Source organism: Hemitrygon akajei, chromosome 4 (genome assembly GCF_048418815.1).
Source record: "Hemitrygon akajei chromosome 4, sHemAka1.3, whole genome shotgun sequence".
In the NCBI taxonomy this organism is placed as follows: Eukaryota; Metazoa; Chordata; class Chondrichthyes; order Myliobatiformes; family Dasyatidae; genus Hemitrygon; species Hemitrygon akajei.
This window is the reverse complement of record NC_133127.1, coordinates 80,417,195-80,441,485: the sequence shown is the minus strand read 5'-3', so window position 1 is coordinate 80,441,485 and position 24,291 is coordinate 80,417,195. Positions and strand designations below refer to the sequence as shown.

The 24,291-nt window shown below is 40.0% G+C and overlaps 1 protein-coding gene across 5 annotated transcripts in view; it reads right to left on the bottom strand.

The window, feature by feature from the left end:
• ttc29 (tetratricopeptide repeat domain 29) overlaps positions 1 to 24,291 on the bottom strand; it is a 366,818-nt gene that overhangs the window by 313,629 nt on the left and 28,898 nt on the right. The gene's annotated exons all lie outside the window — the stretch shown is intronic.

The following is a 24,291-nucleotide window of genomic DNA, read 5'->3' as shown; positions in this document are numbered from 1 at the left end:
TTTCAAGCATTCAAGTTAGAGGTGCAAGAAATGGCTAGGAGTGAAAATGAAACAATTTTACTACTTCAACAAGTTAGAAACTATGAAGAATTTGAAGGTCTTAACAATCGTTTTGCATGTTGCAATAAAAATGAAGATTTGGAGAAAGTATTGTATGAAGGCGTCCATAATTTGCACTATGTATTTGCACTAATTTTGTTCTTTTACTGTCAATCAAAACAACATGGCAGTGTGATTGGATTGAGTGCAAAAGGTTGGCATGGATTACAATGGGACATCGAAAGGTGCAGAGCTGTGCTATGTAAGCTTTAAAGAGGGAACAGAGGAAATTTACAAGGAAACTGCCTGGATTATAGAACATGTCTTATGAGGATAGAGTGAGTGATCTAGGAGCAAAGGAGGAAAAGGGGTAATGTGATTAAGTTGTATAAGGAGCATAGATAGAGTGAACTACCCATGATTTTTTCCAAGGGTGGAAATGGCTAATGCAGGAGGGCATAATTTAAGGTAATTGGAGGAAACTATAGTTGGGGGGAAAATGTCAGAGGTAGGTTCTTTTTACACAGAGAGTAGTGGGTATGTGGAATATGCTGGCAGGAGTGGTGGTGGAGGTAGATACTTTAGGAATCTTTAAGAGACTTTAAGATAGGCACGTGGATGAAAGAAACATGGAAGGCTATGTGGGAGGGAAGGGTTATTGATCTTGGAGTTTGAAAGCACATAGCACCAAACTTGTTTCCTAGTTTAGAGCTGCCAAATCTGTATTTTTATCCTTTAGCATGACTTTAGTGATACACAACACAATGGAAGACAACTTCAATTTGAAGACAGTGTTTCATCACCACAAAGACTGGGTAATGGTTATTCCTATCAACAGATTCACTGGCAACAGATGGATTGATGGGGATAAGGTTAAGCATGTTTAATTGTCATGTGTTTTTTTAAAAATTCCCAATCTAGCAGCAATAGCCTTCAGAAGTCAACCAGCACAATTTTGTGATAGTTCTACTTGGTCATTTTTAATGATGGAGCCAAAAGAGATATTCAGTGTCACAATACTTTCAGTGATTCTTCCAAGAATTATAAAACTATGATACATAAGCTGAGGGCAGATAGTAGGCAGTAATCAGTAGGAACTTTCATTGCTCCTGCTTGGCCTGGTGGAATGAAACATTGTAGGGTCTATAATGAAAATAGGAGTCCACTAACTCTCACTTTTATATCAATGTACTTCCCATCTAATGTATCTGTCCTGCTGGTAATAGAGGACTTTTGACATGCTGATTATGAGTACAACTATGCCAGATAGTTGCTTGACTCAGAACTTTATTGAACATAACACCCACTGGTCTTTGCTCAACTATTCTATGAGTTGCATGCTCAAAGAGCTCTGCCAGTTCAGTCAAAGATGATTTTTCTTTGGGATTCAAGTTGATACTGCTCAATCCTGTTATTTTTCCAAGATATTCCATTATTATATCTTTTATTATAAATTCCAGCATTTTCCTCAAACTTTTTTTTTTATAATGCCATTCATTGACAAGTCTAAATACTGGAAGTTCCCACCCAACAACAATGTACAAGTACTTTCATTAGAAGAACTGCAGTGGATCAAGAAGATGGGCCATCAGCATTTACTGAAAGTCATTAAGGGATGAAGGGGTGAGCAATAAATGCTGGCATTACCACTGATATACACATCCTCAAAAATGAATATGCTAGTAATACACATAAAATGTTAGAGGATCTCAACAAGCCAGGCAGCATCTATGGAAAAGACTAAGCAGTCAATTTTTTGGGCCAAGACCCTTCCTTCATCAGGACAGGAAAATAAAAAGAGATGCGGTCCTAAATATGCATATTTAAATATAAGCAATAAATATGCTTTCCTTTGGTTTGGTCCTTTTCTCTACATTATATCAGGGAGCTCGTTAGATTTGACATTATTGGAAATTAAGTTCTTCAGTGTCAAATTCCTTCAGGTCTTACTCCAAAAGAGCATTCTCCATGATACCCAGACTTTACCTTAATATCTAAAATATTCCTTGTGACATTTTTAAGCAGGAATTAATTTGTTGCTGCTTATGGAATCAATTTGGCAGACAAAAGACTGCTCATTTTGTACTAGAGGTCCAATGACCATCTTTTTAGCAACATGGAATGAAGAGGCTGTGCTAGAAATAGATTTTATGCTTAAAAACTTATTCAAAAAGAATGCTAAGTATCATATTGAGGTATCCTTGGCAAATTGAATTATCATGAACAGGCATCAAAATTTGCAATCAATGTGTGGCTTGAACAGCAGTCCTTCCAATTTCTAGTCATAAAGAAATGTTACCATCAGCAGCCTAGTTCAAAGTTCAAATTAAATTTATTATTAAAGTATATTGATACCACCGTATAGCACACTGAGATTCATTTTCTTGCAGGCGTTCACAGTAAATACAAAGAATCACAATCAATGAAAAATCACACACAAGACAATAAACTGCAAATACAAAAAAAATAGATAGATACAAACGTAGATAGATATAGATAGATAAACAGACAGACAATGAACACTGAGAACATAACATGAAGAGTCCCTGAAAGTGAGTCCATAGGTTGTGGAAACAGTTCAGTAATGGAGTAAATGAAGGTAGTGTGGGTCCTGAGAGGGGGCAGCCTGGATGATGGTGGTCCTTGATGATGGTTGCTGCATTCCTGTGACAGTGCTCCTCCTTGATATGCTTAGTGGTGGGGAGGGTTTTACCCATGATATACTGGGCTATATCACCTACTTTTTGTAGGCTTTTCCATTCAAGGGCTGTGGTAAACTATGTATACCTGTCTGGACACGCCACTCTGCTGACTGCTCCTGTGGCTCTTCCCACAGACCCCTGTATAAAGGTAATTGGGGCACTGCTCCTCCCTCAGTCTCCGAGATGTCGTGCACCCTTTTTGCTGTTAATAAAAGCCTATCGTTTGCTTCCAGTCTCCGAGAGTTATTGATGGTGCATTAAGGGCATTGGTATTTCCATACCAGGTTGTGATGCCTGATCAGTATGCTTTCCACTGCACATCTATAGAAGTTTGACAAAGTTTTAGATTACATGCCAAACCTTCACAAATTTCTGAGAAAGTAAAGGCCATGCCTTCTTTGTAATAACACTTATATACTGCACCCAGGACAGATCCTCTGAAATGATAACAGCAAGGAATTTAAAGGTTTTACCCACTCCACCTCTGATCCCCTGATTAGGACTGGCTCATGGACGTCATAATTAGCCTCCACATCCAGCACATAGTTCTCCAAAACTTCCATCACCTCCAACTGGATCCCACCACCAAACACATCTTTCTCTCCTCACTACTTTCTGCTTTCCACGGGGCTCGCTCTCTATGCGACTCTCTTGTCCATTTGTCCCTCCCCACTGATCTCCCTCCTGACACTTATCCTTGCAAGCAGAGTAACTGCTTCACTGCCCCTACACCTCCTCCCTCACTACCATTCAGGGCCCCATACAGTCCTTCTAGGTGAGGCGACACTTCACCTATGAGTCTGTTAGGGTCATATACTATGTCTGGTGCTCCCAGTGTAGCCTCTTGTATTATTAGTGAGACCCAGTGTAGATTGGGAGACCGCTTCACAGAGCATCTACACTCCATCCACCAGAAAACGCTGGATCTCCCAATGGCCACCCATTTTTACTTCCACCCCATTCTAATATGTCCATCCATGGCTTCCTCCATTGTCGGGATAAGGCCACACTTAGGTTGGAGGAACAACACCTTATGTTCTGTTTGGATAGCCTCCAACCTGATGGCATGAATATTGATTTCTCAAACTTCCAGTAATGCCTCCCCCAACCTTCACCATTTCCCATCGCCTTGTCCCTCTCTCATGTTATTTCCATTGCCTCCCTCTGGTGCTTCTCCCCCCCCCCCCCCACCCCCACTTCTTTCTTCCATGGCCTTCTGTCTCATTCACCAACTTCCTAGCTCTTTGCTTCATCCCTCCCCATCCAAGTTTCATCCATTGCTTGCGTTTCTTTCTCCCCCCCCCCCCCCACAACCTCTCAAATCAACTCTTCAGCTTTTTTCTCCAGTCCTGCCAAAGGGTTTCGGCCCGAAATGTCGACTGTACTTCTTTCCCCATAGATGCTGCCTGGCCTGCTGAGTTCCTCCAGCATTTTGTGTCTATTGCTCAGATTTCCAGCATCTGCAGACTTTGTCCTGTTTGTGAGTTTAAAACAAGTAGAGCTGGGGTATAAGCACATAGCCTTGTAGTGCACCTGTGCTGATGTTGTTGTTACCAATCCGAACTGCCAGGGGTCTACATATAAGGAAATCGAGGATCCAGTTGACAAGAAGGTATTATGACCTAGGTCTTTGAGCTTATTCATTAGTTTTGAGGGAGTAATAGTACTGAACGCAGAGCTGTAGTTAATGAAGAGCACTGTGATGTATGCATCTTCACTGTGCAGGTGTTCCTGGGCTGAGGGAAGAAACAATGAAGCAGTATCTGCTGCAGGCCTGTTATGACAGTAGGCAAATTGGAGAAGATCCAAGTCATTCCTCAGGCAGGAGTTGATATGTTTCATCACCAACCTCTCAAAGCACTTCATCACAATGGATATAAAAGTGCTACAGGACAACAATCATTGAGACAGGTTACCATGTTCTTCTTGAGCAGCAGTATAATTGAAGCCTGCTTGAAGCAGGTGGGCGATGCTAACCCACTTCATTCTCCTCACTTTAGTCCTTTCAACTCCTTTCCTGATTCTACCTCTTACCAGTATACTGGAGCAAATTACCATTATCAGGGGCAATTAACCTACCAACCTGCATTTTTTTTACGATGTGGGATGAAACCAGAGCATCTGAACAAAGCCCACTCATTCTTAAATTAACACTTCTTTCCCTTTCTTTTTCCATCTTCTTATTTTACTCTAATTAACCCAATAAACTTATTTTATCCTCTTCTGATCAAATTAGTTAAGGTTAAATAACAATAGATTATATTGATAACGAAATCCAAATAAAACAGATGCTGGAATTCCAAAATAAAAATGGAAAATGCTTGAAAACATTCAGTATGTCAGCCAGCAACTATAGAAAAAGTTAACATTTTAAGTCAAAGACAGAAAACGATGTTTTCATCTGCGGAAAGGGCAAGAAACTAATTTATACAACAAAGAGAATATCTCTGACAGGAAATAACTAAACTGCTGATAACATTAATTTACACACTTAACAGAGTAAAATGTCACAGATTATATCAGTGCCTAAGAAGAATAGTCTGAGCTGCCTTAATGGCTCTCACCCAATAGCACTCACATCTACAGTGATGAAATGCTTTAAGAGGTTGGTCATGGCTAAACTGAAATCCTGCCTCAGCAAGGACCTGGACCCACTGCAATTTGCCTACCACTACAATAGGTCAACAGCAGACGCAATCTCAATGGCTCTACACATGCCCTTAGACTACCTGGACAATACAAACACCTATGTCAGGATGCTGTCCATCAACTATAACTCAGCATTTAACACCATCATTCCCACAATCCTGATTGAGAAGTTACAGAAGCAGGACCTTTGTACCTCCCTCAGCAATTGGATCCTCAACTTCCTAACTGGAAGACCACAATCTGTGCGGATTGGTGATAGTATCTCCTCCTCGTTGTTGATCAACAGTGGTGCACCTCAGGGGTGTGTGATTAGCCCACTGTTCTACTCTCTCTATACCCATGACTGTGTGGCTAGCCATAGCTCAAATACCATCCATAAATTTGCTGATGATACAACCATTGTTGGTAGAATCTCAGATGGAGATGAGAGGGTGTACAGGAGCGAGATATGCCAACTAGTGGAGTGGTGTCACAGCAACAACCTTGCACTCATCAGTTAGATGAAAGAACTGATTGTGGACTTCAGAAAGGGTAAGACGAAGGAACACATATCAATCCTCATAGAGGGATCAGAAGTAGAGGGAGTGAGCAGTTTCAAGTTCCTGGGTGTCAAGATCTCTGAGGACCTAACCTGGTCTGAATATATCGATGCAGTTATAAAGAAGACAAGACAGCGACTATACTTCATTAGAAGTTTGAAGAGATTTGGTATGTCAACAAAAACACTTAAAAACTTCTACAGATGTATCGTGGAGAGCATTCTGACAGGCTGCATCACTGTCTGGTATGGTGAGGGGTGGGGGGTGGGGGCTACTGCACAGGACAGAAAGAAGCTGCAGAGGTTCATAAATTTAGTTGGCTCCATCTTGGGTACTAGCCTGCAAAGTACCCAGGACACCTTCAAAAAGCAGTGTTTCAGAAAGGCAGCATCCATTATTAAGAACCCCATGACCCAGGCACGCCCTTTTCTCATTGCTAGCAACAGATAGGAGGGTACTGAAGCCTGAAGACACAGACTCAGCAATTCAGGAACAGCTTCTGCCACTCTGCCATCTGATTCCTAAATGGACATTGAACCCATGAATGCTACCTCATTTTTAAAAAATATATAGTATTTCTGTTTTTGCATGATTTTTAATCTATTCAATATACCTTTGCTATAATTGATTTACTTATTTGTTTTTACTTTTTTTTCTACATAATGTATTGCATTGAATTACTGCTGCTAAGTTAACAAATTTCACACCATGTGCCGGTGATCATAAACCTGATTCTGATTCTGATATGAGTATTGTGAACTAAAATCTGACATTAATCTATCTAATATCAGATGGTTAGTCAGACACTCACATTTTAAGCATAACTCTAAACAAAAAGGGACATTTAGAAAGAGAAGTTTAGAGTCTTGAAACCAAGAAAATGAATTCATAATCAACATGTTAAAGAGGCCAGATTTAGAGGTTCCAGAAGTTACAGGCACTAAGAAGGGCCATGACTTCGTAAACTCCATTCTCAGTATGTCCACTCAGTAAACCTTTGGATGTCCTCCTGCCCTTCTTTTTGAAGCTTACAAATCTTGCAAGCTGGGATACAAATAATTTTTTTGAGTGAGAGGTACAGGAAATTTCTAACCAGTGATATGGGCTATGTAATGTTCTGCCCCATCATTGCAGGAAAAGTTATTTTCTCCCTTCCAGTACTGCTATTCATGACCTAAAAATTCTAAGCATAGTTGCAGCACAGCCAATAATGTGCAGTTTTATGTCCAATTTCAGAAAGAAGTGGAACCATTGTGCCATCTCATTTGCTCCATCATAATAAATTTACTGACCAAATACTGATCTCTGCAAAACAAGGTGAAGACATTAGCAACTGCCAGACTCCCAAATTAATTAGAAAAGTGGTACATTCAAATTTATAGTTTTTTTTAATGTTCTCCAATTTTTGCCAATACTGGCAGTGATTCTTCTTGCTTGATGCCATATGTTACTCTACAATAGACATATATTCTTTCTCATGGTGTGCAAGATACATCCATCCATACCACCCCACTAGGATTATACATTTAGTCAGCCTGTAGCTATTCAAGGTACACGTTCACCATGGACATGGATCTGATATTTAGCAAGGAGGCAAGATGAGGAAGATGCAAATTGCTAAAGATGCTCCAAAGGAATTTTAGGTCTCAATTTTCAGAAACAGTATTCTAAAGCAGGAGGTGAGTATTTATTATGAAATATAAACAAAGAATGCTGGAAGCAATCGCTTTTCACATATGCTGCCACATTTCCACATATATGTTGTATATTTCCAACATTAATGTTTTCAAAACTGATTTCCAATATCTGTTCTATTTAATATTTAAATTCACCATAGAATATTACACTTCATGGAGACTCAAACATCATATTTACATATTAGGAGTGCCAGCTTTCCCTTGAAACTGAAATCTTCAAACAAATAGAATGCTTCAATAGTGGAATAATTATTTATTGCTCATTAAATATCAAATCACACTATCTGCACAATCTGTAATCTCTGGGAGCACCTGCTGGAAATTTAGAACAATTGCAGAAACTAATTACACATTAGTATTTGAGGTGGCCTTGAAAAATGGGCAACGAATTTTGTATATGATTTTAAGTATCTGTAAATTTAAACTAGCTTGCAAAAGAAAACAAGACAGGAAAACACTGTTTTGTGAAGTTGGCTTGGTAACTTGTTCAATACTGATTAGATCCACTGTTGAAAAATGCTGTTCCTGATAGTTCTTGCTCATTTTCTGCAGCAACATTTTTCAAAAAAGGAGCAGGGTTTGTGGTGAATTTCTGTTATTAAAAACTACTCTTGGATAACAAAATGGTTTGATCAGGATATATGTAGGAAAATCTGAAGTAAACATATTCTTAATTGTTTTTCTCACTTTCTTTAATAATTACTCATTCTGCATCAGGAACCACTTCATTATAGCATATGTATAATTTTTTTCTGATATATAATGATAAACTTAGATATTAAATATAATAAATATCTAAATATAGTCACTGCACAAAGGGTGTCATTTCAATGTGTAAATCATAAATACCTTATGGCAATCAATATCCCATAAATAACATCAAGTTATTTTGAATATGACTACAGAAATTAATTTCCTTACCATTTCCCATGATTTAGTGACAATGAAACATTATTGCAAGTAACTGAGGAACTTGAGCTTAAATGGAGTTAAAAATGGTAAAATTCTGTGAAGAAAGGGTATAATGTAGGATGGGCTGGTAGCATCCATTAGCTACTAAGGTTGAGGAAACTGTGGCTATTGACTCTAATGAGATGATACAGGTACTCAGCCAGAATTCTCATCTGATATCTTCCAGACTGAGAACTGCAAGCTTCCACACATTTTTCCACAAAAGGAATGAGGGATTTAAAGGTAAGGGAACCTTCTTTGACAGATTGCCTTTGGCAGGCACTATGTGCCAATTTCTCTCCCAAAGTTATAAGTGAGTAATTGCCAGTAAAAGAAAACTGAGACAAATCAGACAGGAAGGTGATAGAGGTGAAAATGTAAAAATAAATCATGAATTTTGGGATTGTGCATGTGAATTGCTGTATGTTTGAGAAACTATGGAGAATTATTGCAGGATGTGTAACAGGTGAAGTTTTAAACCAGCCTTGTGAAGAGTTACTTGTGAAAGCAGAGCTTTAAGAGGATGGAATATGCTGGTGGCAAAACAGCAAAGGTGAAAATGAGAGGTTTACACAGTGCTGACTTGCCTGTCCTGCTGCGTGTGCAGTATTTATTGTGATACTGCTTTAAAGCTCTGGATGTAGGAGTTGGCCACTAGTACAGCACTATATTTTTCCACATGGCATAAGTAACAAGACCACATTCATCCTAGAGTCTGATCGTCCTCCCTTCAATGCCCTCCAGAAGAACTTCTGCAGTCTAAATTGCTGATGTTGTGCAGTTACCTTCTCAGCCTAAATGGTATGCCTATGTTAAATGGGACACAGCTACCCAACTGAGCAATGAAAATTCTGCTAAGTATAACAAAAGTATTGGTAAAGGTTTGAAGAGGAATTACAAGCAGAACAGCACAGTAGTGTAGTGGTTAGAATAATGCCCCTACAGAGCAGGTGACCCAGGTCCAATTCTATCTTTAAGCAGTTTGTATGTACACCCCGTGACTAGGTGGGCTTCCTCCAGGTGCTCCACTTACTGTCACATTCCAAAAATGTACGGGTAAGTAGGTTAATTGGTCACATTGGTGTAATTGGGCAGCGTGGGTTTATGGGGATGAAAGGGCCTATTAGCATGCTGTATCTCTAAATAAATAAACGAAGGTTCAAAGATTCAAAGTGCATTTGTTATCAAAGAATGTATAAATTATACAAGCTTGAGATTTATTTGCTTACAGGCAGTCACAAAGCAAGGAACCCAAAGGAACATAATAAAAAAAAACAACCCCCAAGTACTCACAGAGTAAGAGAAAAATAAACACAAAACATGTAATCAATAGAAACGAGCAACAGCAAAAGCATTCCAAACCAAATTGAGTCCTTAGATCCAAATTCCCGTGCAGCCCCAGTGGGTCAGTCACTGCAAAGTACGCAAACATAAAGCATAGCAATTGGGGCAGTCTCACATCCTTAGCATTGCGGAGGGAGGAGCCCCCAGATTATCTGGGGAAACATCTAAATTGTCTGAACCTCACAGTAGATCACAGCCCTGCCGCAGTGGATTGCCCCAAGCCTAGAGTTTGCTGCCACAGATGCGATTCTCAACCTCTCCAAATTGGCTTGGCACTCATAGAGATACAACCTCATCCAACACCCTGCCTTCCAGTCAATCTGGGCCGGCATTTAGATTGTCCAAACAGCATATTGTACCGTGCATTAGGACCTAGGTTTCACTGCAGCAAATCACTCCGGGACGAGAACATGACTAATTTTACAGCTTTCTGTAGCTCCTTTCAATCCTGTGCAGTAGCACACCCCCACCCCCCACCCACAATCCAGACAGTGCTGACAGTAATGCAGGTTGTCAGAATGCTCTCCACAGTACATCTGCAGAAGTTTGAGTTTAGAAATAAATAGAACTTCCAAATACTTATTTTTTTAAAAAAAGGTGCAACAATACTGTAAACCAACTGAAAAATAGAACATAAATTACAAATGAAATTTTTGAATCATACTTGTATACTAAATGCAGATCACTTTCTGAACAAGAAAGCCATACAATTGAAGTAATCAGAGAAAGTCTTCTGCAATTGTAATAATGAAAGTACATACTTCCAAAAGAAAGCTGGAAACCAAAATAAGCAAAGATTAGGAGCTCACTGAAGAAACCATTGCAGATATATTCAGAGGAGCTTTAACTAACAATGTAGACCAAGGCTCAAATGAACTCTGCAGTACAGCCATAAGGACATAAATAGTGCAACAGGGAAGCCTAGGGGAGCAGTGACTAGTGACTGCTCCAAGTGGCCAAGGACAGTGCTGCATTGGTAAAGTAATTCATCAGTTCTGGAGGAATCTAGATCATATAATCATTTCTATAGGTAGTGTGTACCGTCTCATTTTTGAGGGTGCAAGGTAAAAGATTGGATTAGGATTGGCAGGTTTTGAGATGCAGGGTGGAGCTGGAGAAAAACAGAAATAACAGGTAATGATGAAGACAGGGTGGGGGGAATAAGAGGAGAAAAATGTTCAGGAGTATACAAAGCAGCTGTAAGTAAGAAATCCTCATGATTCAAGGAACAGTGCCAATGCATAGGAAATTTGGTTCACTGGGTAGCTAGGGCAGTAGTTATGGAATTCTGCATAAGGTGATTAAAGCTTGGACAGCCAATCAATGCACAAGAAGAATTAAAATTGGCAGAAGGACTGTAGATTGATAATATAAAAGCCATTCTTCCAAGATTGTAAATTACCCATGTTAACCCTCAGCTAGTTTGGGCAGTGTCGATCTTTCCAAACATGTGTTTAGCACTGCCCAAATGGCTTTGGCAGTTGGTGAGGCCAAACTCCCAAGCTCACTACCTGTCAAAGCTGTCCACCTATACAGTGGATTCATCAATTAATTGGGGCAGCTACTTACTTAGGGCAATTCTTAAAGAACAGAAACTAATCGAGAAAATAGCCAGGATGCCCTTTATTTACTTGGGACACTAAGCTGCGTAATTGTAGCAGGAGACTGTTGTCAAATAGTTTCTAACTAGCACTAGTCATGTGCACTTGCGTGGCTGTTAGACACAACAATGTGCTTTGAGCAAATAATTTTAAAATAGCGTCAGTTGTGTGTGTTTGCGTTTAAAAGACAGCTTTTTGACATTGATAGATGGTAAGAGATAAACAAGAAAATTCAGAACTGTTTTGATCACTGCAGTTTCAAGCATTCTGGCTTAGAGATGCCAGAAACCGGCATGAGAAAAAAATGAAACATTTTCACTAGTTCAACAAGTTAAGAACTGTGAAGAATATGAAGATATCAACAATCATCTTGAATGTTACAATGAAAATGAACATTTGGAGGTTGTAATCATCAACAGTGTTGTATGAAAGCAGTCCATTATCTGTACAAGGTGTCTGTCTGATTTTGTTCATCAAAAGAATGTAACATGGATGAGTTCCTCTGTCTATAAGTACTAAGAACTAATACACAGTTTTATAGCACTACAGTAATTAGTAGTGTTTTAATTTGTTCTGTATTTCATTTAAGTAATTTGTTACTCAGTTTATCTTTTTATACCTTTTTAACTATTTTCACGCAACCAACTAATTGAGGCAGCCACTTAATTGGGCCAAAATATACTTGTCCCAATATATCGCAATTAACCAGAATCCACTGTATATTATTAATTCTTGGAACTCCAACCTCCTACACATCTCACCCACTAGCCTTTTAATTCCGGGAGTTGCCTTCAGGCCACCAACAGAGGCAAGCAGCCTAAGATTCATCTTTATAAATTAGGTCTGCTGCCAATGGTGTATTAATAAGATCCAGCACCTCACCCAAATAACAATAGGCTTAATTTCAGACCAGCCTTGGGCTTTCTGAATGGGTTAAAATTTATGTGCTTGGCCCTCATCTCAGATAAGAAAACTGGCCTACAGCAATTGCACTCCTTTTTATGGATTTCAGTTTAGTAATTGGGCTGGGTATTTATTTTGGGAAAAATTGCAGTGAAGATATCATCGTTGTACCAAGTAGCTTTTATGATCTTGAATGTTCTATCATATTAAATATGAAGTAAAGCAGCTTTCTAACTTAACCAAAGGATACATCTAAATTTGCATTTAGATAAATATTGGAGTTTTATACTGAAATCTGGTGTATATGACATGGTGCCACTATATTACTTGCAGATACAGTGAAGGGAACTCAATTTTATCACTACTAATCTTCTAGTAGAATAACCGCAAATCAAGGGTACCTTGACATTTCCAGGCACAAAGACACGGCTGAATCAACAAGAATTAACAGACACATCTGACTATTAATGGCACAAAACAGGTAAGTTAATGAACACCTAAATTGGAGTGGCAAACAGCCAAGATGAAACAAAAATTGGTAAGTGCAGCAGTTGCAACTGATACTGCTTGCTTGGCATTGGAAAATATGCCTTAATTTTGAGTGAGATTACTGCAAGGGTGCAAATATAATAACTCAATTTAGGAATGCTTGATTTATGAATTTTCAGATACAATACAATTGACTCCTTCAGGTATATGTCTTTAATTTACAAAACTTTTTTTTGCTATAGCAAATAACATATCACTTTGCAGACATAGAAGTATAATAGACAAAATGCCTATAATGTATTTTGTTCAGTCAATTCCATTTTAGAAATTTCACCCAATATGTTTTCCAGATTGGAAAACCATTCCCAGTCAGAATGAAGATGATTGGATAACTCCAGCATAAATCAAACCTATTAATGCATTGTTGTCATGTAAGGCTTTAGTAACTCTAGTTTTATAATAATCCAACAATTTCAAGGGCACCATTACAAATACAACCTGTTTATTCTAAACTTGCTTCAAATTGATGGAATTGAAATTTACAATTTTGGAAAAAGTCTGTGATCCCTTAGCAATTACCTGGTTTTCTGCATGAATTACTCATAAAATGTGGTCTGATCTTCATTTAAGTCATAATGATAGACATACACAATCTGCCTAAACTAATTACACAGAAACAATTGTACTTTGCATGTCTTTATTGAACACATTGTTTAATCATTCACAGTCCAGGCTGGAAAAAGTATGTGAACCCTTGTAATTAATAACTGGCAGAACATCCTTTAGCAGCAATAATCTCTACCAAACATTTCCTGTAGCTGCGGATGAGACTTGCACAGCAGTGAGGGGGGACTTTAGACCATCTCTCATACAAAACTGTTTCAATTCATCAATATTTCTGGGATATCTAGCATGAATGGTCCTCTTCAGGTCATGCCACAGCATCTCAGTTGGGTTAAGGTCTGGACTCTGACTTGGCCATTCCAAAACATGAATTTTCTTCTTTTTAAACCATTCTGTTGTTGGTTTACTCGTGTTTCAGATCACTGTCTCGCTGCATTATTCAACTTCTATTAAGCTTCAGGTGATGGAATGCTATCCCCTGACATTCTCCTGTAAAATGTCTTAATACAATTTTGAACTCATTGTTCCCTCAACAATGCAAGCTGTCTACACCCTGAGGCAGCAAAGCAGCCCCAAACCATGATACTCTTTCCATCATCCTCCACAGTTGGGATGAGGTTTTGGTGTTGGCGTTCAGTGCCCTTTTTCCTCCAAACATTCTGGTGTGCATTTCTGCCAAGAAGTTCAACTTTTCTCTCATCTTTCCACGCATCATTGTCCAGAAATGTTGTGGAACATCCAGGTGGTCTTTTGCAATCTGGAGATGTGCAGCAATGTTTTATTATTTTGGAGAGCAGTGGTTTCCTCTGTCGTGTCCTTCCATGAACATGATTCTTATTCAGTGTTTTTCTTACAGTGGATGCATGAACAGAGACTTCAGCAAATTCTAGAGATTTCTGCAGGTCTTTTTCTGTTACCCTTGGGTTCTTTTTCATCTCCTTCAGCACTGCATGATGTGCTCTTGCAGTGTTCTTTGCAGGGCACCCTGTCCTTGGAAGAGTAGCAACAGCACTGAATTTCCTCCATTTGTAAACAATTTCGCTTACTGTGGACTGATAAAACATTCAGGTCTTTAGAAATGCTTTTGCAGCCTTTTCCAGCTTCATACATCTCTACAATTCTACTTCTAAGGTCTACTGAAAGTTGCTTTGATCGAGGCATGGTGCACATAAACAACTCTTTCATGAGAGATGTAGGTTATGCCGGTAACTGACTTGTGTATTTTTAATAGGGCAAGGCACCTCTATAACCCACACCTCCAACTCATTTAATTGATTGGAACACCAGACTCCAAATAGCTTTTGCGCAAGACATTACCCCAGAAGTTCACATACTTTTTTAAACCTAGACTGCGATTATTCAAATGGTGTACTCAGTATTGATGAAAAAGAAAATTGTTTGTGTTATTAGTTTAGGCAGATTGTACTTATCTATTATTGTGATTTAGATGAAGATCAGACCACATTTTATGAGTAATTAATGTAGAAAACCAGGTAATTGCAAAGGGTTTACAAACTTTTTCTTGCAACTGCTATGTAAATTCCACTCATGCTATCTTTCCACTTAAAGTGAAATCTCATCGTAAACATAACTACACTGTAATCATCTGGAATACAAAATTGTGGCTTTGTTACACTAAAATTGTATCAAAGATCTAACAGATATTAAGCAGAAAAAGTAGAGAGAATTGTTGATTCAGGTGGGGGGGGGGGTGCAAAACATTACAAATGACCACTGTGTTATTAGGGGATTGCATTTCTTAAAAATGATCCCTGTCACAATCTTCCATTATGTGAAATTCTAAAGAAATGAGAATTGAACAAATCTTTTTTCACATAAATTCTGTAAGAGCACATTATCAAATGTTTGGGTCTCCATTTGTGAATTCTGTAAGGGCCAGTTTCTATATTCTGAACAGCTACAAAGTGTCACCTGTATTCAATTAAAGGGGAGACTGCAATTTCAGTTTTTAATGGCTGATGAAGCTTTATTGTAAAATGCCTCTCACAATGGTATCTCTGCAGTGAGGGAAGGGTGACAAGATCGATCAGTAGTAAGGTCAGCTTTGCTCGAGAAAAAGCTAACAGTATATGCTGTGTCTCAATTTCTCGATCTCAAAGAAATAACTGGTTCGAAGGCAAGCAACTACTTACTGGCAGTTAACAAAACAAGGAATACAACTAAATACTTTATTAATAACACTTTCTGTAAAAAAAAATCATGGTAAACAATCAATGCAAATAATGAAGAGGCGAGCAAAGGTGAAGCTGAGTCAAGGGTGCAGGTGCCAGGTGAAGTTGGGGCAAGGTCGAGGTATGTTCCAGGCAAAGTCAAAGTGAGGTCAGACATATTCGAGGCAAAGTCAAGGTGAGCAGAACGGAGCAAACTCAGAGCAGATGAGAGGCAGGTTTGAGGCCTATCCACCTAAACTGAGTGAAGTTTGATTGATCTAAGCACTGGACCAATTTGGAAAGGTCAGGCTTGGATAATTTAAATACCAGACCAGAAGGATTGAAAAGGCAGGGTGTCGGGACAGTTCTGCTTGCTGCTCCATGATGTTTATTCCACTCTGCGCTGCACTGAAGCTGAGGCTGAGGCCTGCTCCAGGTGTTCCGAGCTTTGTGCCTGAGGACTCACTTTCATTCTAAATGCTATTTGCTTTATTTTTATTGTTTGCACAATTTGTTTCTTTCTCTCTGCACACTGGGGGTCTAGCAGTCTTTTTTTATGGGTTCTTTTGGGTTTCTTTGTTTTGTGCCTTTTTTTAAGGAGACGAATCTCAAGGTAGTATAAAGTAGTGGTCACCAACCTTTTTAAGCCCAAGATCCCCTACCTTGGCCTTAGTGAAAGGCAAGATTGACTCTAAATTGGTCAGTCACACACATACGGACCGGGCAGAAAAGATTGGAAGTAAAACCTCGCAACCCGGAAGTAGACATAATGTATGTACACCATGGGTCACCACCCTTTTTTGCACCGTGGACCAGTTTAATATTGATAATATTCTTGTGGACTGGCTGATGGGGTGGCGGGGGGGGGGTGGTGTTAAACACGACCGGAATACAGCGATACTTGAAGCAGGTTCCTTATGTCCAGTCTATTCTGCAATTTAGTTTTCTTGGCTCTCAGCACTTAGCTTCTGTCCCGCTTGCTCACGTTTTTTCCACTGAAAAAAACTCAGTGGATTTGTCTTTAAGTGCAGGATGCTTGGACTCAAGGTACCGAAGCAGTTTTGAGGGCTTCATTGCCTCATTAGACAGCCTCTGGGCCCAATCTCCAGCTTCCAACCCGCAGCTGGTCATGGGTGGGGTGAGAGGACAAGGTAAGGGCCCGGAGGTCCCCATTACAGGACCACGGCAGTCGCAGTCCAGAGAGAGCTAGTGACCGACCGACGAGTGCGACAGCCCACCCTCCTTGTAGGTAGGTAGGATCTATCAGCTGATAAAAGTTTGGCTCAAGGGATGACTTTCTGTAGATCGCAGTGAGATAGCCCAAATTAGGTTGTCTGCGAATATTTTAGCACCGGGTTCTCCACAAACATTCAGTGTACTAAACAGGTTTAGAGGCGGTACCCATCTATCCGCGCTCCAGGCCAGTAGCAACGGCACTTCCCGCCGGCCGCATGGGGCAGCCGGTTACCCGAGGCCAACCATTGATCCCTGGTGTGAGGATATCACTGCGTTTAGGCGACTGATGACCTCGCATGTGTAATGACTTTGCGTACGTTCAAGTTCAACAGTGGGCATGACAGGGAATGAGGAAAGGTGCAGCTGATTCATATCGCTTCCTTGCAGCACAGTGGTTGGAGACCACTGAAGTACACTGTGTAGTGTTTGGCAGAGGAGCTACATACATGCGCACTGGGCAAAAAGAACGGAACTAAAACCCCGCAACCCAGAAACAATCTCGCAACAGTATTTGTATGTGTGTGTTTATTTATTTATTTATTTATTCGGGATCTACTGGAAACTCTCAAAGATCGACCAGTCGATCGCGATCGATGGGTTGGCGACCACTAGTATGAAGTATACATACTGAGATTATAAATGTATTTTGAACCATAGAATAAGGAAATCTGTTCCCTTACTATTTAGTAAATGTCTGATCAGGATTTTTGCACAATCAACAGGACTTTAATTACCTGTAAACACTGACAGGCAGAAGTAGGCATGTCTACCAATATCAGTTACTACTCTAAACTAATACTTTTCTTTCTGTCTTTTATAGTAGCAGAAAAGATGGTGCATTACAGGAAGTTTCCAGGTTACAACCAAGAACTGAGCTTGTAACTCAAGCTATCAGAAATGAACAACACTGTGTGAAAGGATGACAAAACATCACCGATTGTAGAAACTGACTTTTCCTACATTTGCAGAAAAGCAAGGTGTAAGAGCAGCAAGTGAGTCTGCTCATTGCTTCCAGGTCTACTTGGCTCAAACTAGTTCCTGGTTGTTGTGGTCATGGTAGTGGGAGGGGTAGGGAGCGAAGGCATGTGGAAATACTCACTCCCACCCAGCAAAAGATGCCTGCAGCCTCTCAGTAGCCAGCAAATTCATTCCATCAATGCCACCTGTTTCCTAAATGTTCAGTTGTATGTATGTGTGACACTGTTAAGTCAAGCATTCATAACGTGGAGAAGACTTGTAGAAATGATGATATAGAATCAGGCCACTGTATGTGAATTAACCTACAAAGCATCAGAATTTGTTATGCCGCATGGACATAAAGTTCAACATACCTTTCCTGCAACTACCTTAAATGCTTGCATTATATCTGTTTAATTTCTAACTGAACAAGTGCATTCTTGCATAAAATGATTACTTTGTGCTCTCTCTCTCTCTATGACCCTCTCCCTCTTCCTGTCACGCTCTAAGTTTCCCACATTTAATTTTATAGCATTGTTCCCCCACTCTAGATTTTGATATACAGATTTTAGGCTTTCTACTCTTCAGTAGTGAGTAAACATGCAAGGACTCTCTTCACAGAGTCCTGATCCTTAAGCATCTCCAGTCCAGAGAATGCACATCATGCTTTAAAGAAGCCTTAAAAGAATCATTATTTGGGCAGCTTATATGTGCTTCAGTCATTAAAATGTGCAGGGATATGACTGATAATCAACAGCTTACCAAATAGCCTATAAAGCCATTGTATTAAAATCATCACATAAATCAGACTCTGATTTTTAATAAACTTAAAATTATAATAATAAAGTCTGAACCTACAGGGTTTCAGACATAACAAAGGTTCAGTCAACCCAGACTTCCCAATGACATCTGGGGAAATGATAAAGTTAATGAAAATGCCCCACAACTTAGTTAAGAAACAACCTAATGTCATCAAGTGTACTATAGAAACATATTTTCAGCTCATGAACCAGACCCCAGATTTGGCTGCACCTGGTGATGGAAGCCATTGAAATAAAACTAGAGGAAAAGAATTTTAACTAAGATGAAGGCTTCATTCTAAGCCAGAACTGGAATTCAATTGTAAACGAGGTGGGGCAGTGAAAACTTAATTGGATGAGGACTAACCAATCAGGAGGGATGAACGACGGAGGTATAAATACCACCAGATTATTCATAACCAGGCACCTTCCCTGATAAAGATGACAGTTTGTCATCAAAACATCAATTAAAATTGATACCTGTATCTGGCTAGAAGCCTCAGAAGAGTTTATTCATCATATACACTGGGAAAGCACAAGATCCTTTGTTTTAAAAAAAACAGAACTCACCTTTAAATGAGAGACACATTCCACTGCATATCATGACACTATCACCATGCTTAATAAGGTAGATTCAGAAAAGCTCAAAAGGGGACAGTATTCATAATTATATTTTAACAAAGAGTTATCTCATAGATTTGCATATTCCTTATTTCAAAATGATCAATAAGTCAGGGGTTGAATAAGGAATGTATAAAAGTAGCATCAGACATAATCAAAAGTAACTACAAGCTTCTCTGAACAGGACAGTTTGCCATAGGAAGAGCTGAATGAATCCACAATCAATGGATCAGATTAAACTCTGCAGTCTTGTGGCATCCAATGGTGGTGGATAATTATACTAATGGGTGAAGGCAGTTTCAAGAGGCTTCAACCTCAATCTTGATGGTTCACAGAACTCAAATGCCAAAAAAAAAGGCTGAGGCATGTGTAATCTACTTTTGCCAGAAATGCTACTAAATGCCTTATCTTGGCATGAAATAACTAAGAGCACTGGATATAAAAAAGTTAAAGCATTAGGCAAACATGCATAAAGTGCTGAAGACTGTGCTCCAAAACTAGCAATGCCTCCCATTCAAAATGCTCCAACTACAACATTGGCATCTATCCAATCATGTGGAAAAGTGCCAGGTATGTCCCATCCACAGAAATCAAGAAAAATCAAAACTAGCTAAATACTGCAAGAATTATCAAGAAAGTAATGGAAGTAATCATTGTCATGCAGCACTTGCTCACCATTAATCTGTTTTATTTATTATTTATTCATGGAGATACAGCACCCAATAGGTCCTTTGAGCAGCGCCGCCAGGCAATGCCCCCATTTAATCTGAGCCTAATCACAGGATAATCTACAATAACCAATTAGCCTACCACTTGCTACGTCTTTGGACTGTGGGAGGAAACCCACGCAGTCACGGGGAGAATGTACAAACTCATTACAGGCAGTTGCAGGATTGCTCTTCATTGCATAGCCTGTGTTTTGCCTCAGATTTAATTACAACAATGATTCAATTATGGGTTAAAGAAATGAACGCAGGAGGCAAGGTGAAAATCATTGGCCTTGCAATCAAGGCAGAGTAATATGAGGCCTGATAGGAATCATAGGTAAATTCTCACTGCTTGTTAGAGCTCAATTACCTCAATTCTACAACATCACTGAGGAATTCCTCAAGGCAACCATCTTTAGCTGTTTCATCAATAACTTCCCTTCCATTATAAAGTGAATGTCCCAAATGGAAATCTTCAAATAATGTAATAGAAGTGCCAGTATGCAAGAAGCCTTGGGATAGCATGCTCATGTAAGTTGAGAAGCAGCAGAAAACATTCAACAATTAGGCACAGACAAGCTGCTACATCAGAGATAATTGAGCTCCACTCCAGGTTCATTAGCATCATCATGCACAAATATACCCATCAAATACAGCTAAGGCAGCTACATGGCTATAGGAGATGGTCAGAGACTAGAGTTACTTCCCATCTTCACAAAGCCTATCCCCCATCTACACGGCACATCTAATGAAGTGGAACACCTTGAATTTGCATTAATGAATGTACTTCCAATGATGCTCAACATTATTCAAGAGAAAAAACAGCCAACTTGATTGGCACTCTATCAAACACTGCAACTGTTCACATTTTTGCCAAGGTACATTACAAATCCATGTAGTGGAACAATTCACCAAAGTCTCTTTCATAATACATCCCCAGTATTCAAGTAGGGCCAACCAAATGTCGTGGATGACTACCGTTCAGTGGCTCTGACCTCATACCTCCAACCCCTGGTCAGATCAGCCCTCAATCCCTTCAGTTTACCTACCAAGTGCACATTGGAGTCGATGATGCTGACATCTTCTGCTGAACAGAGCCTACTCCCACTTGGATAAGCAGGGCAATACTGTGAGGATCATGTTTTTTTTGATTTTTCTAGTGCCTTCAATACCATACAGTCCTCATTGCTGGAAAAAAAGCTCCATTCAATGCAGGTTGGCACTTCCATTGTATCCTGGATAATGGACTACCTGGCTGGCAGACCACAATTTGTGCGGCTTCAGAGCTGTGCGTCAGACGTAGCTATAAGCAACACTCAGAGCCCACAGGGGACTGTATTGGCTGCCTTCCTGTTTACCTTGTATATCTTGTATTTTAGATACAACACAGTCATGTTATCTGCAGAAATTCTCTGATGACTCAGGAATAGAGGGTGTATAAAGGGAGGACAGGAGGATCAATACAGGGCCCTGATTGAGGACTTTGTTGAATGGTGCAAGCTGAATTCTCTGCAGCTCAGCATCAGTCAAATAAAGGAGATGGTGATGGACTCTAGGAAGACCATGCCTGCACTGCTTCCTGTTACTACTGATGGTGAGGACATGGATGTAGTGAGGACCTACAAGTACGTGGGGGTGCACCTGGATGACAGACTTGAATAGAGCACAACACATAGGCTGTGTACAAAAAGGGGCAGAGTCACTCTACTTCCTGAGGAGACTGAGGTCTTTTGGGGTATGCAGGCCTCTCCTTAACATTTGTACTAGTCTATGGTCTGCAGTACAATTTTGCATATAGTGGTGTGCTGGGGCAATTGTATCAACATGGGTGATGCCAAAGGGCTCAATAAACTGATTAGAAAAGCTGGCTCTGTTGTAGGAGTCAAACTGGACATACTGAATGCTGTGGTAGAACAGAAGACCCTGTGGAAAATCCTAGTAATTCTGGACAATGTTTCTCACCTTCTGCATGCCACCTTGGCTGAACAGAGGAGCACTTAAAGTAATAGACTAAAACTGTGCTGCTCCAAAGAGTGCTACATGAGGTCATTCTTACCCTCGGCCATTAGACTCTATAATGAGTCAACCTTTAGCCAGGGAAGTGATGACTCCCTGCTGTTGGACTACTATATTACTAGAGCTTTGTTTAGATCTGTTTACCACACTCTGCCATTGTGGACACACTATGCAATACTATCATCACTCTTATCTGGACAGAGTGTATGTGCACCCATTACTGTATAATATTACAGTAATTCTTGCACTACCATCTTATCAGAATGAACTTGTAAATCTTGTACATCTTATTTTTAAAGCAACCTTTTTTTATCCTTTCTTAATTCTCTTCTAATATTTGTACATCTGTGCACTTGTAATGCTACTGTGACACCAATTTCCTTTGGGATCAAAAAAGTATCTATCTATACATCCTGGAACTGAATGACAAAGAATCCTGGCGTATACTGTCTATAAACACAGGATATTTAACACCATAACAAATTTATCTCAGTCATTAGCAAAGTGATTGACGATAATTCTAATAAACTCCCAATGGCATTCCATTCAGCATAAAAATTTCCTTATTGTCAACATCCAAAAGAGTCAATAATAGAGTCAGAGTCTTAGAGCAATATAGCATAGATACAAGCCCTTCAGTCTAGTGAGTCCATACCAACTCTGGTGCCACCTAACTAGTTCCAGTTTCCTGCATTTGGCCCATATCCCTCTAAGTCCCTCCCCTTTATGTACCTATCCAAGTGCTTCTTAAATTATACTATTGTATCTGCCTCAACTGCTTCATCTGACATAAACTTGCCAGCCCCATGTGAAAAATGCTCGCACCTTTTTCAATCTCCAATCTCACACTTGTTACGTTCCCCAGTAACCGGGTAATTTTCCAGCAAAGATAGATGGGTCCACCGAAGCCTGATGCTACTATTTTCAAACGTTTTTATTTATAAAGGGGCACAAACGTATGGTTAATACCAAACATTCAGATCATATACGTCGACACAACTCAATCTAAAGCACAGGTATAGTAATAATCAATCAGAAATAAGCTCTATCGTTGTCTAGGGGTAATGTAGATATATATTGTTTACTGGATATTTAAAAGTCTTTTTGCGGTCATTGCAGTTCCACCCGCTGCCGTCGTTGTGGTGTCGCGTTGGTGCACTTTTGTTAGACAGAGAGAGAGAGGGGGGGGGGGATGAAAGAGTTACCTGACTGGTTTTCCAACCTGGAAGAGTTCGGTTTGTCAGAGCCTCGTTGGGGGAATGAACGCTCCTCTGTGGCCTCCCCTGTAGCTAAGCCGTTCTTCCGTTGTGGGGTCGCCAATCCCAGGCAAGGAAAAGACGCACACGAACCCCACCACCGGCTGTCGCTCTCAAAACGCTGTCACAGGATCTCAAGCGCGTCTTCTGGTGCGTCTGAAGGGGTCCTCCCCCCCAGACCCTCCTTTATACTTCCTCACGGGACCGCCGGTGTCAATCTCTCTCAACCAGCCCACTTTGCCCGAGGGCTTTACACGTGGTCTTCATGAGACAATAGTCAAAGAGTCGCTTTATTCTGCTTCCCGGGGGAACGCGGTCTTCAGCACGTCTCCCTCTCTCTCTTGGGTCATTTGACCCCCACTTGACTAGGGCTCTTGCGAATCTCACAAAGGAGGGGGCTGGGGTCATAACACCTCCCCTCTTAAAATTTTTTTTACCAGCGGTTAAAAACAAGTTGGTACAGAGTCTTATAGGATTTTTTTTTCTAACACAATACACAAGCTCCTCTCTTCACAGAGTACTACCGTTATACATTCAAGTCAGTATCTAAACAGGTAACAATTACAGTGTCCCTTTCTTTAATATCTTAACATCGCGTACCGTACTAAAGTCTGGTAGCATCAAACTTCAGCTCAATAACCACCTATTTATTTATTTTCTTCAGCAACAAAACTAAGGAGGTGTGATCTTAGCTTAGGTGCATCTACAAAAGTTTATACAAATACTAATCGTTTCGGTCGTGTTATTTCACCGGCAGGTCTCCAAAGGGGTTGTCTTTATTAGTCACAGGCTTTGGCGCAAACCCGTACAACCGGCGTTGCTGTTTAAAAATGGCATTTTCTATTAACCATCGCCTCTTTTCCGGAGAGTCTCCCTGTGGGGAACTTGAGTAATTTGGCGAGGTACTTTCCCGCCTTTCCTTTCCACGAGGGTTATTCTCTTAACTCCGTGTCCCCAACCTAGTCCATCATGGGAATTTCCACCCAATT